Below are 14,574 nucleotides of genomic sequence, written 5' to 3' on the forward strand. Positions count from 1 at the left end.
CTAGTCAGGAACTGAATAGTGTCACTCTTTTGTGAAAGGGTGGTGTAAGCTCTACGCATATGTAAGCCTTCAGGGACATGGGGTCAAAGATGTTTTAGTTAGGGCTAATTAGCAAGAGAAACAGTTTATTAATTTTTTTTTTAAAGATTTTATTTATTTGACAGAGAGCGAGCGAGCACAAGTAGAGGGAGCAGCAGGCAGAGGGAGAGAGAGAGAAGCAGGCTCCCCTCCAAGCAGGGAGCCTGAAGCGGGGCTCGATCCCAGGCCCTGGGATCATGACCTGAGCCGAAGGCAGACACTTAACGACTGAGTCACCCAGGTGCCCCATATTTATTAATGTTTTTGAAGAGATATGTTAATATATAATGCCATTTTTGTATTTGGGCTAATATTTTCGTATTGGAGCCACAAATACAAAAATACAAATTTTAAAGTGATACAATTTTTGATGATTTTCAGCTTTTCGGGTCTGTTGTGTTTTTGTTTGGCAAATGTTAACCTAGTATTACAGGGTTTTTTTCTTTTCTTTTTGTCTCTGAGTGGGAGGGTGGGCGGAAAAGAGGGGTTTGATTTAAATCAACATTAATCAACCATTAAGATTACTACCTGCCTTGCCCAAGATAACCAAAGACATTTACATAAGCTTTCAACACAAATAACATTGTTTGAAAAGCTTTAGTTTTTAATATGTAAAGAGTTGAGAAGTTACTTCAAAATATATGTGATTTAAACTTATAGAAAAATTGTTTTGATTTTACAAACTAGGCGAGGGATCTCAAACCACAGAAAAATAGTTTATAATAATTTATTGAGATCTGGTCTTTGTTGTTTTTTCATATTGCTGTTCCTTGATGTCAAATATGATAGTAGTGTGGAAGCACTTTTTTTCAGAGTTTTGAGTTGTTTCGTATTGCTGTTTTAAAGCACCACTCTAGGGGCGCCTGGGTGGCACAGCGGTTAAGCGTCTGCCTTCGGCTCAGGGCGTGATCCCGGCGTTATGGGATCGAGCCCCACATCAGGCTCCTCCGCTATGAGCCTGCTTCTTCCTCTCCCACTCCCCCTGCTTGTGTTCCCTCTCTCGCTGGCTGTCTCTATCTCTGTGGAATAAATAAATAAAAATCTTTAAAAAAAAAAAAAAATAAAGCACCACTCTAACAAAATGGGCTTTCCGTGTCACCAGCCTGAGGCATTGGGTTTGATTCACTGATAGCTTGGAGCGGGCCTTTGTTGAAAAGCTCTTCAAGTCACCCTCGTGGAGGGGTATGTATGTTCCGTCTGCAAAGATGAAGGATTTGGGGGAATCATGGAGCTGTTGCCCAGGTTAGGAGAAGGGATTCGTCATCTCTCCTAATCAGTTAATCCTGCTGGAAGCTGGCCTCTCAGAGGTTGAAATTAGAACAAATGGAAGGTGCCAAAATGCGAACAGTAAATTAGTATTTTCAAATAATACCACACTTTAAAAACCAGGCTAGTAAATGGCCCCAAGTTACTGAAGCAAGTCGTAAATATGTGACTATTAAACAGAGTTTCGTTAAAGCACAAGACTGTGTGGGTAACTGGAAGAAATTATACGGTTATAAAAAGGAGCAGTGAGTTATGTAGTGAGTGCTGGTTTCTCTGCATAAGAAGTTGGAATTGTAATTTTATTTCACCAAAAGACACTCTTATTTTGAGGAAACTTGTTTGAAATGCAAACGAAGTTTCTCTCCAGAGCCTGCACGCCATTCCATTGTTGCTTCTCATTAGACGTTATTGCTGAGAGCGGGGCGCTGCTGTGTGGAGGAAGCGCGAAGGCCGGTCCGGAGGGATTTGAGGCTGAATGGGTGGGTTACACCAATTAACAAACAAAGTTTTCAGAACATTTTGTTTTAAGCCAGGTGCACAAGTTAGAGTTGCTTTTTGGGACTGGCATTTATGCATATGAGAATCAAACCTGACACTACTCTTGGCAGCTTGACTGAAGCCATTTTAAAATAAGTACAAACTGTCCTTGAGTCGATTTTCCCTCCATTGTAGTAGCAGCAAGTTTGCCTTTCTTCTTCGTCTGTGACATGCATGCAGTTTTCTGTTATTTGGGGGAAGAAGGGAGGTAAACATATACAAAAGACTTTTAGTCTTTGAGTGAATAATGTATTTCTGTTCACTATGATTATATTTAATTTTCTATGATACTGTTATATAGTACTATATGTTGACCCTAATTCATGTTCATCCGGAGTATAGTAGACAGCTTAATTTTTAAGGAACCTATGTTAGCTTCTAACCTTTGAAATAATTTTCCCTAAATCGATGTGCAAAGAAATAGAGTATCCCTGCTTATGTCAGTAGACTGTGATTTATATTTTCTTAAATAATTTTATTTTATGTATTTATGCGTGCGTGTATGTGTCTGGTAGTCCATAAAGAAAATATATACAAATGTGAAAACTCAGTTGCTCTCCAGGCCAGCATTCTGCTGCTGTGGGGAGGCCTGGGTTTGATTTCCTGTTGTTGGCACTGTGAACTAGAGTGTACGTGCTCCAGAGACAGCTTTCTGCTTTGAAAGCAAGAGACCAAGTGTCTTGTGTTCCACAGTAGTAACCTCTTTAGCTAATTGTGTGTGTGGGGGTGTGTTGATGGGCTCTGAAAGGAGTCTTGTCTAGTACACTTCACTGGAAGGAGGCTGCCCATGACCTAGAGCTTGATTGTGGGAGACCAGGAGCATGGTAGGTTGAAGGACAATTGCTGAGTGGGAAAAAATTAGGAAACCCTTGTCATTTCTCAGTTAGGCAGGAAACAGAGATGTCCTTAGATGAAGGGGGAGCACATGAGCATGTTTTATTAACAGTTAATGGAAGAAAATTAATGCTAATTTATTCTTCATACACACCATGCAATTTGTTAGAAAAGTAAAAGAATAGTTTGAAATTCTTTGGTCAATTGATGGATTCCTATGTTAGGGGCATAGAAATGAAACTCAACATTAAGCAGACAAATACCCAAGCCCACAGGCTACATAAATGCTGAATAAAACCAGCTCTACAATAGAACTCTGAAAAGCGAGGGGTAAGAAGCCTAATGAATGATTGAATATGACCTTAGCAAAATCCCTGGAGTGTTGTTGAAAGATCATTCATTTCCAGCTTAGATGTCAAGATGGGCTCCAGTAACCAGGAAAAAAGAGAGCTTGAGTCGGTACTTACTGAGTTTTAAAAATCTTTACAACTCAGTGCATTAGACTAATCATTAAAAGGGCTTCTCTAACTGAATTTTGAGCTGTCACTGTGTAGACCTGTAGTTTAGGCCCAGGGAAACCAAATTAAAAAGATAGGAATAATTCGCAAGACATGAATGTATCAATATCCTGCTTTTATGGAGTAGAACTTCAAAAACTGGATGTAGAGGCTGGCAGAATGTACTTTTGTCATGCTGATACCATTGTAAGCAAGACTTACAACCAAGAGATCAATTGTGCCTTAGAGTGTTTGCAGATTACTTGCCCAGTTTGTAGAGGAAGATAGGAAAAAACCAAAATGTACTTTTTTCATTTTTAAGTGGCGCATTCTGAAGAAATGATAAATTCTTTTATTTATGTTCTATCTTAAAATATGTATTGTTATTACTGCATCAGAAAATAAGTAAGTTCGTGAGTGATCTTTATTGTGCATGCTCTCCAGAAGCTTTTTAAGAAAAGCCAATCTAACACATTTGTTTTCCCCAAATACCTAAAAATTTACACATGAACCAGGATTAGCATATCCTGGATATTATGTGAGGAACTTAAAAAGAAATATGAAAACAGTCCTGTTGAATAAGGGGACGCAACTGTACTTCTCACTCTTCATTAACATACTTAAGATGAAGCAGTTTATTATTACGTGTGACTCTGGCAGAATAGAAGTGCCTTTGGGATGGTCACAGCTCTCCTGCTCTGGCCCTCCATGCTGCTTGTCAAAGATGGGCAGAGCCGGGGGGAGGGAGCTAAATGGAGAAGAGAGTGGGCGCTGCCAGCGCACGTTTTCTCCTCACCCCTCCTCTAGTATGAAAATGTCAGTCCTTTGTTCCCATCTAATTTTAGTACATCCTGGCTAAAAAAAAAAATTAGGATGCTTTCCAACCATGGAACTTTGAGGGGTGGGGTGGGCGGGGGAGGAGGGGAGGAAGGAGCAGTTTACATTCCATATCCGTCTGCCTTTCTGTGACAGCATCTAGCCCCTACTCGGTTGATTCTGGTAATGAAATAAATTTAGATGCACTGAAGCAGCAGTAATTAAGTTTTCCTTGCATGTCCTCAACAAGAAGCCTAGTTGGAGTCTGAATGGGGAAAAGCATAATATGGCATTTAATAAAACATACTGGGCTGAATTAAAGAGCCGTGTGCAGGTTTTGGAAGACAGGCCTGAAATTGTGAATGAAAAACTGCATGTTGTCTTATTTATAAATGTAACCTCGGAGGCCCATTTGTGATTCAGCTTAACTGCTTTTATGCTGTTGTTCTGAATGAGGATAATATTTGTTGATTTTTGAGAAGCAATCATAAGCAAGGCACACAAGTCAGAGCTGTTTATTCCTTGTGGGAAACCCTCACAGATACAGAAGGAAGGCTCTGATTTCCTGAAGAAAACCAGTTGGGTCAAAAAATTGATAATATAGTTTGTTCAAGAGATAGGACTGAATTCCATATGGCTTTGTAGTTGCAAGTGCTGATCGTTGTGGTTATTATTTAATTAAAAAGTAATTAACCAGATTAAGCTCTGGGCGGAAATCCACATATTGCACGCCTCTATGAAATAAGCCCGTTTTTTCCAGAGGTTTGTTGCTTTAGTGCTCTGAGCTTTCCTCTTGGAATCTCTGTATGATAAAGATGTTAGATAGTCAGAAGTAAGAGGGATCATTTTGTTATTAAGTCCATTTGATTAACGATTTAATTTGAGACACATGTAGTATCAGATTATTTTCTGAACTTGAAATTTATTTTCGTTTCTTTCATTTTGTAGTAACCTAGTGTTTAAAATCTGTTAAGTAATAGAGTGAATATCAAAGAGAAATGATTTTTAAAAAAAATACTAAATTTGGGAGGAAAAAAATGATTAGAATATAGGCAGGTCGCTTTCCTTTTCTGGGCTTCAGTTTTCCTCTCTGTAAAATGAGGGCGTTCAGTAGGTGATACTTAAAGTTCTTCTCTACCCCTGTGCTAGTCAGCTTGGGCTGCCATTGACTGGGTGGCTTAAACAATAGAAATTTACTTTTCACAGGCTGGAGACTGGGAAGTCCAAGGTCAAGGTGCAAACAAGGTAGGCTTCATTCTGAGGCCTCTGCTCTTGGCTTGCAGGCGGCTACCATCCCCCTGTATGTTCTCACAGCCTCCTTGTGTATGCTTACAAGGGAGAGAGTGAGTATGGGAGCAGGCTCTCCTGTGTCTCTTCCTAGAAGGGCGCTAATTCCATCAGGAGAGCTCCACCCATATGACTTCATCTAACCCTGATTCCTCCCAGAGGCCCCACTTCCAAATACCATCACACTGGGGGGTAGGGCTTCAACATGTGAATTTGAGGGAGGACACAAACATTCAGTCCATTATACCTACTGAAATTGACCTAAGATTTAGAGAAGGGCTTATGAAATAGGTTTCCACTATATATGAGAAGTTTCAATGCTCCCATTAGCTAAATATCAGTTGTTAGGTCATTTTATCTTTCCATTAAGCCAAGGTGTTTATGTATAGGAGAAATAGATGTACATATAATAAAACACTTGGAGCAAAAAGTCGTGTATTTTTCCATCTAAAACATCTTTGTGCATTCATTGGTAAACTTTAGATTTTGGTATCGATTGTCTCTCATATGTATTTTTGATAATTCAGTTTGTATTTGTTTGACCATAGCTATGTTTTATCTAAGAATCTCAGAAATTAACATCTGATTGTTTAGTCTCCTTCAGTTTTACATACAGCAAGATTGAGGTCAAGATTGGGCCTAAGCAAACACAAAGGAATCATACTCACAGATGACCTAATTTAGAACCATAAAGTCCCAGGGTCCTGAGACGTCTACCTTCTCATGCTACACAGAGACCCCTGCTCGAGTAGATAGTACATGGGTCTGCCCTTCTCAGGCCTTGTAACCTCTCTTTGTGGTTACTGTCTTTGTGTCCTATACCTGCTTATCCCCCTCAGGGATGCTGAAGTATGTTAAAGGTGCTGGGAAAGTGCCTAATGGATAGTAATACATACTTAAACGTGGTTTTCCTTCACATTTCTCTGAAGCAGTTTGGTGTAGTGGAGAGAGAAGCAGTTGTGGAAACCTTATATAACAGAGTCAGGAATATTAAATGAGAAGAATCAGTATGAAGCAGCTTAGCATGATTCCTAGCACACACCAGTAACTAGTCCTTTCTCCAAGAACCCTTCTTCCCATTGCAGCTAATGTATGGACTTGTTTGAGATTTTACCCCTCAGTGCCACTGAGTTAATGTTTTCAGTTCGACTGTATTCTAAGAGTGTTTAGATGAGGGAAGTGAGGAGGAGTGGTAGATAAGTGAGTAAGAGTGAACATTTGCAACAGGTGGGCCTTTCAGAACCTCTTAAAAAATCCTACTGTGTAGCTCCTTCTTGAGTCTATAGATAGGGCTGGTGCTGAAGCACCTTTTTATTTAGCTAAGAAATGCGGACCAGATAGAATGCCAGATTTTCACCAAGTGTTCTTTATGATGTGTTTCAGCAGACTCCTTAAGAATACTCAGATTTAAGATTATTGTCTGTTTAAGTGGTAATTATTTAGTAGTAAATGTAGGGGGAAATTTAGTCATGAAGGGTGGGGAAAATGTTCATGTGGATGCATTGGAATTGGTCAAGGGCATGGTGCACCTTCCTTCATTAGGTCTGCATGCTAAGGCTTTATTTCCAGTGACGTGAAACAAGGGAACTGCGAGCAGGGCCCTCAACTAACCATGCATCAGGTTTAATGAAAACCGAGTTGGATTTGGGTCTTCCTGGGCATTTAGGAAGCAGTGGGCTAAGGTCTTATCATTGATTTCCACCTTGCATCATCTGGATTTTATTTCTTTGATCATTGAATCATATTTATTTTCCTTGTTTTAAGTTGAGTAAATGGTGCCATTCACAGTGACATTTCAAAGTTTGATGTTGGGTAATACTTTATCCCTTAGTTTATACTGGAACTGACAGTATCGTATGTAATGTACAGTGAATCCGTTGTTTGTACTAGTCTAGAAAACACTGGGTTTCAGATTTGTTTGTTTATTTAACCTTTTTATTGTTGGTTAAGTAACTATCTCAGTGCCTGGGCTGCTTAGTGTGACTGGAGAAATTCTGGCCAGAGCGGTGTCACTTTCTCTGGTCAACCTCAGAGAGCTTAAGTCTGAACTATTTTTAAAAAGCTCTATAGGGATGAGGTCAGTATGATAATGATGTATGTCCCTAGGATAGTTTACTAAGGTTAGGTAGTTTAATAGTACAATGGTTAAGTAACCTGGTTTTGATCAAGATTTTTTGTTGTTGTTTTATTTCTTTGTGAAAGTTAAGAGAAGCTGTAAAGTAGTATTTAAAATAGCAAGCTAACTTCTTCTATCAGTTCTTCTGTTTCAGGTCAGGTGCAGGGTATGTGCATACAAAATAGGCAAGACTAGTCCCTCAGAAACAGTAATGGATACAATAAAACAAAATGTCTTTGCTTTTGGTTAAAATAGAAAGTTGACAAACTGCTGAGGAGAGTTAAGAAATTCACAGGCGAATCTGGTATGTAGGGCACATGTTCTTTTCATACTGCTCCCAGGGATGTTCTACCCTTTGGAGCTGGAGACTGATTTTTTTTTTCTTGGTATTTTAAATCCAAAGGATTCAGTCTTTAGATTGGGTATTCAAACTCTGTGAAATCACAAACTATGTAGTTTCACAGTTTCTTTCTACCTAGTGAAAATGAAATTCACTGTTTCATTTTTATGGGGATAGGCAGGATGGCAGTAGCTTTGAGCATATCACTTGGGATGAGATAAAAATAGATTTTTCTTGAGGCAGTGACTTATATGGTAGATAGTTGACAGGAGAGAAAAATTAAGTTAAATTTTAGGCTTGTATCATAAATACTAAATCTGAATTCCACTAAAGGATATATAAGAAAAAAATTGAAATGGTTTTCATCTGAAGGTGATAGCATAAACATTTAGTGTGGGTGTGCTGTTGAAATATTTTCTAGATAAAACTTAATGTGTAACAATATGAAAATGTTGTGACTTGGTTTTAGCTCTGTATTTGGTGGAATAACTGAGGCCAAGCTAGGTTGTGGGTGACTAACCATGTTAATAGTGATATTAGAGTACTTCAGCTCAGATCATAAATAGATCAGGGAAAGGTCAGGAATGAATTATGCTTTTCAACGTTACTATTAAAATAGTGCAATAGGTTTGATAAGTTTTACATATACCAGTAACTTTGAATGTAGATTGTGAAAAGCCTTCATTATACTTACTTCTGCTTATTTACCATGCATAAACTTGTCAGTGTCTGTTTTTTCATGTTTGTATTTTCTGGTAGCACATAACACCAATAGCTACTATTAACTTGCCAAAAAAAAAAAATAAAAAAATATATATATCAAATTGAAATAAGTTTTAACTGTTGCTCTGTTCTTTTTAGCTTACATTACCCAGAACTCTTCCATCCAGTGAGTTGCAAGCGTGACATTTGCTGTGTTTTCAGCACCTGCCAACTTGGAAACCAGGGTTTGTGTTCAGGACTTAGGCTTACAACCCACACTTCGTGGTGCACAATGCCATCCCAGCTGGCATGCTTCTTACCTCAATGGTGCTAGACGTTTGGTTACAAAGCTGTGCAGATTCGCATGCACTGATTTCAATAGGCATTCCGCTTCAAGCTGCTTTCAACTCTCATTTTGTATCAAAGGAGTTAGATTGGTATCATTAAATTCACTGCCATGGTTATTTTTCAATGAAAATAAATTTGTTTTATTTAGTTCTTGAATCAAAAAATAACTGTCTTCAAGAACCAAAGTACCTCTTAAAAAAGGTATGTGCATAGATATGGGAGATACCCTCCTCTCTATGTGTAGATATATATCTATCTGTCTATATGAGAGAGATTCCAGCCAGAGCTATAATTCATTTTCATCAGTGGAAAGGTTTCAGAACACCATATAAAAAGGACAGAAAGGAAAGAACAGAAGGATTAGTGTGTCATCACATGTTTATGTAGGTAGGGCTGTTAGTTGTAGCTGGCTCATAGATGTGGGAACAATTATAGAACTTACATAAGATCTATATAAGAAAATTGTCCCTATAGTAGATTCAGATTTTTGGCTTCATTTATAGCCAAAAACTTTACATATTCAAAGAAGTGTATTTTGCTAACTTGTTTTCTTTCAGTAGCCAATTTCTTTGAAAATGCTTCAGGTGGACTTGGTAATGTCTGTCTTCCCATCATCTATTATAAGTAATTTTAAAAGGTTCTGCTTTATAAAAGATCTTTTCAGATTTAGAAAGGACAGTGTGAAATGTGAATGACTGGCTTTTAATACAACAGTTGTGACAAAGAGGCAGTGGCTTTTGGAAGCTAAATAAAGGGGTTAATACACACATCTGCATACTGTGCTGTTGGGTCCAATGTATAACAAGTTTGATGTTTGTTTCACTCACTTTATTCTAAAAAGAATACTGTTATTCTCAGAGACAAACTAGTTTATCACTTTTTAGTGGTGAACTCTTTTTACAACTATAGGCACACATAGATTTGTTGGGTAAAACTGAACAGTGATTGGTACTTGCTCAGACTTCAAAGCTTAGCTCCTTGTTCCTTGAATATCCCATTAATCTGGTTCTAAAGGCACAAAAATAAAACACCCACTAACTACCTAGGACACTCCTTAGTGCGTATTAAAACCCAACCTTTACCCTCCTCTGCACAAATGTGCTTAGGTGAATACTTGATTAGCTTGTTGATACAGGTTATAGTTGGTTACACCCTTTCTTAATAAAATACACCCTTATTGTCTTCTGTTGCTTAAGAGCTTTACACTTGGAATAGGGGAACTGTCTAGTACAGAGTGATGCCCAGTTTAAATTCTCCTAGGCAGTTTTAAGTAGACACGATGCGCGCCATACACCCAAGCATCCCTCCATTTGGTCTTTCTGCTTTGAGCAGAGCCAGGAGAGCCAGTATTGTTGTGCTTTATCCCTGGGTTTCATATGTTGGTCTTGGAGTGAGACTGTATGTAATCCCCTACATTTTATATTTCCCAAGTGTTCATGGTTTACCCAAGTTAGTGTTGTTGGTCAGTGATAATGGAAAAGTTACAAGTGATCATTCTTGGATTATTTATGGATTGATTCCTAAATTGGCTTATGAATTTGTGTTTAGGTGCCTGGTTGTGCTCTAAATCTGGTTTTGATTTGGTTTTGACCTTTAAGGATTGAACAAAGGTAGACAGCTTAGCCCCCCATCCCCCAATTGCAGCTTACATTGTCTTACATCCAGAGTGCGACTGAGTTTATATTTATTCTTCTGAATTGAGCAAAACTCTAATATACAACCTTTTGGGTAGGACTTTTTAAATAATAAATAACTATGTAGCATAACCCTAAAAATTGGGGGTGTTTTAGATCTATAGGACTTACTGCAAATGTGGGAAGAACCACATAATATGGAAGGTTAAGTGACACAGGCCTTAATGTATATATTTTTTAGCCTTTGGAGCTTCAAATTAAGTACATGAGAAATAGCTATTCATTGGTTAGTAGCACAGCTCCTTAAGCAGGTATTTTAGTTCTGTGCACTTGCAAGAAAGCCTCAGAACCAGAAAAACAGGCTGCTTTAGGTTGGAAAGGAGGCGTTGCAGCAAAGAGCTTGCCATAACCACAATCCTTGGAATTTTGTGAATCTAAAAATCATCCTGAAAGCAACAGGAATCATGGTTGCAATAATTGTCTCCAGGCTCTGGACAACCCCCCCCCCCCATTTTGTTTTCTCCATTGACCCGATGAACTGGTAATTGTAGGAATAAGCTTAATGTTTGCCAGCAGGAGTCACTCTAGGCTTCCTAATAAAAAGTAAATTAAACTATATTCTTAAAAGCTCTCAGAGGCCACAGTGACAGTGATAAGATGGCATTAGGGAAGTGTAGCAGGATTCTCAAATTATCCCTTGTGCCTTTCTTTAACTTGGGGAGACTTGGTTCTCGTTCTTTTCAAAATTGGCCCTTGATAAATTCTTTTAAAGCAATGTTTATAGATAAGGATATCAGTATCTTAGCATTCTGCCTATTAGCTCATTTTGGCTTTTGAAGGATGAATTGGTTATATCCCACATCATCTATTTGAATGAATGGACACACATCCTTCTGATGGTTGTTCATCCTAATCTTGCAGAAGAAATCACTGGAGCTGGAGCTGGTGTGAAAGGAGATGTTAGCACATGGCTTTCTGAAAAAGAATGGGCCCGGTGTGATGGGAAACTGAAATATTTCAGCAATAGCCATGAAATATAATAGTTTCCCAAGTGCATACAAGCTCAAGAAGTTAATTGTTCATTTATGTTTGATACTGGGATTGAAACATTGGATTAAAACCAATTAAATGTTCCTAGAAGCAACAGAAAAAGTTCCCTGATTTATGAATAGAACCATTCAAATGGCGCAGACACAATCCATGTAAAGTAATGAGGTGTTTTGTTTTTTTGGCAAAGGAGAACACAAAACAGGCATAGGGGAGTTCTTTAAAAAAAAAAGAAAGAAAAAAACCTCTTTAAAAATCTCTTTGGATACAAGGTCAATAAAATAACATACACTAGTAGGACGGAGTAATGGGAAATCTAGGGCTTCACTTCACTAGGAAAACAGTCCCCCTCCCCCAGGTGAGCAGTACAATGAAAATACTCTGCGTATTCTATCAGGGTTACATTCCTGAACTTAAGTCAACATCCTAAGTTACAGAACGAAACATGCTCTGCGTCTGCTTAGCAACCACAAATCCTTCCTTCACCAGTTGCATATATTTTGCATGTGGCTTCTGAAGTACACATTCCTTTATTTCGATCAGCGCCCCTAGTTGGGAAACCAGCGCTTTATTTTCCCAAAGTGTGACAACACTAACACCGCCCCCCCTCCCCTGCCGCCCAGCACGCCACCGAAATGAACGTTTTTTTGAAACCTCAAAACCCAACAACCCGGAAGCTGGATGTCTGAAGTCCACGCGGCCCAGAGTTTTTGCCCCGGTTCGTGCGGGGGGCGGGGGAAGACGCCCGCGGGACCCGTGGCTCCGGGCCCGGGCAGCCGCGGGGTGGTGGCGGCGGCGGCGGCGGCGCTGCCCGGGCCCGGGGCCACTTCCCGCGTCCCGGGGCCTCGCAGGCGCGAGCTCGGCGAGCGGCGCGCGGCTCAGCTCGCAGGACGCCCTCTAGCCCCGCCGGCGGCGCGCCGCGACCCCCCCACTCCCCGCCCACCGGCGGCTGCGCGCACTGCACACTCGCCCGCCGCTGCCGCCGCCGCCGCCGCACGCCGCCCGGCTCTCGACGCCGCCGCCGCCGAGCGCCCGGCCCCGCGACGCCGCGGCAGAGCGCCCGACCCAGGACACACAGCCGCGGTCGGGCGGCCCCGCGGCGGCGGCGGGAGCGGCGGGCGCGGGCGGCCTGGCCGGGGCCGGTTAAAGGGACGAGTTGCAAACAGTTCAGGAAGTGACAAGTCGATTTCCTCCTCCCTGGGAGCCGCTCGGTACAAAGCGCTCGGCGCCGGCAGGAGAGCGTGCGCGCGGCGGACGCGCGGCGGGCAGCCCGGACGACTTGGCGAGCGCCGGCGGCGACGGCGCGGGGCCCGCGCCCGGAGCGCCCCGCCTCGCACAGTAAGCGACCCCGGGCCGCGCGGCGGCGGCGGCGGCCGGGGGGGCCGGTCCCGAGCGGTGGTCCCTGCCGTGTGCGCCGCAGCCGCAGGCTGGAGGGACCCCGCTCGAGCGTGTGCTGGGCTTGCCGTTTTAAGATTTTATTATTACTATTATTATTATTATTATTATCATATTATTATTATTTTAAGTGTTGCTGGTTTCCTTTTTTTCGCCTTGTTTCGCGTTGGGTCGGTGGGCTCGGGGCGCTGAGTGTCGCCCCCGGTGCAGGCGTGAGACTTGTCAGAGCGCAGCCAGGAGAACGAGCCAGCCCGGCCCCTGCAGAAAAGTCTGTGTTTCCCCCGGGCGGGTGCAGGGACGGCTCCGCCGGGGGGTGTGCTCCTCTCCGCGTCTCAACTTGAGCCCTTGCTCGCGGCAGCGGCGAATGCGCCAGGACCCGGGGACCCGGGCGCCCCGGCTCGCCCCGAAGTTCCCGCACCGTTTGCAGACAACTCTTTTGTTCGCGGAAGTTTGCGTCCGCCACCCCCGGGATGCGGGCGCACAGCGGTGGGCTCCGCGGCTGCCGGACCGGCCGGGACGGTCGCACTGGGGGTGAGGGGGTGGTCTGCCCCGAGCGGGGGTGCGGAAGCCCGCGGGGTGGCGGCGCAGGTCTTGCGGAATGGGGGGCGCCGGCGTGGTTTTGCACATGGCGAGAAGGGCCGTCCGGCACGGGCACACTGGTCGAGTCACATTTTTGCCAGTCCTTGATTTGCAAGCCAGTGGGAGTCAGCTTTCCCGCTGGGAGTTTCTCTTACTGGGGCAGGGACGAAGGAGGCGAGGACACCCAGAGTCCGGGGAGGGCCCTCGGTTTGCGTTGCTCCAAGGGGCTTCGCGGGCACCCCCCTGATCCCCACCCCCGCTCGCAGACTTGGGGAACAATGCTCGTGGCGCGGGACAGAGCAGCGGAGCACCGGCGAGTCGCGCGAGCTAGCTTGCTCGGGTCCCTCGCCCCCCGGAAACCCCCTGAAGCCGGGCTCCCTCCATCTGACCGCCGGGGTTCATTAACACGTACTGTACTTCGTAAGATGGTGAACAAAGAACAGCTCTTTGCAGCATTTGATGAATGGGATTCTGCCTCCTATAGGCCACACTCCGAGTCTTCCATACGTTACAGCCTCCGGACTCGGTGGTGCTGGGCGAGTGGCCCCTCGGTGGGCTGCATTCCGGTCCCGGGACCCTGGGGCAGGGCATTGGTGCCGCCGCCGCCGCCGCCGCGCTCGCTTTGCCGGAGCGGGTGCAGATGGAGCCGGGCTGACGGTTGTTCAACAGGAACAAATGTTTGTTGAATTGTTGGATGGCGGAGACAGGGGACTGTTTTCTATTGACTGCTGCAGGAGTTGGAATGGCATTGTTTATTGGCCTGGGAAGCCAGGCAAGCGTCTTGTGCTGCTTACAACGTATTAGCAGACTTCCAAATGACACACTAGCATATGTGTTCCCAGCGCTTCCCACAGGCTGGAAGGGGATCCCTCCTTGCTCCAGATCTTAGACTCGGTTGAAGGATGTCACCCGCTTTGAGGACTTGGGAAGGAATGGAGTTAGCAGACGGGGTGAAACTGTTGCTGATTGGCCAGGTTTAGTTTCATTTTAATTTATCCACTTAGCAGTAACTTGTCTCAGTTACACTTTTGATACTGAATTGCAGATCTGTGGGGTTTGCCCCCCGCCCCCAGCTCTGGACAGCCAGATAAACAGAAA

The 14,574-nt window shown here is 43.2% G+C and overlaps 1 protein-coding gene across 2 annotated transcripts in view; it reads left to right on the top strand.

Moving 5' to 3' along the window:
* The first annotated feature begins 12,707 nt into the window (after nt 1-12,707).
* The window catches only part of FAM53B (family with sequence similarity 53 member B), a 109,381-nt gene continuing 107,514 nt past the window's right edge, over nt 12,708-14,574 (top strand). For both annotated transcript variants that reach the window (XM_040624805.1, XM_040624804.1), the window contains exon 1: nt 12,708-12,840. The gene's annotated coding sequence lies outside the window, so the exon portion shown is untranslated. The remainder of the gene's footprint in view (nt 12,841-14,574) is intronic.

Source organism: Ursus maritimus, unplaced genomic scaffold, assembly GCF_017311325.1.
Source record: "Ursus maritimus isolate PB19 unplaced genomic scaffold, ASM1731132v1 scaffold_7, whole genome shotgun sequence".
NCBI lineage: Eukaryota > Metazoa > Chordata > Mammalia > Carnivora > Ursidae > Ursus > Ursus maritimus.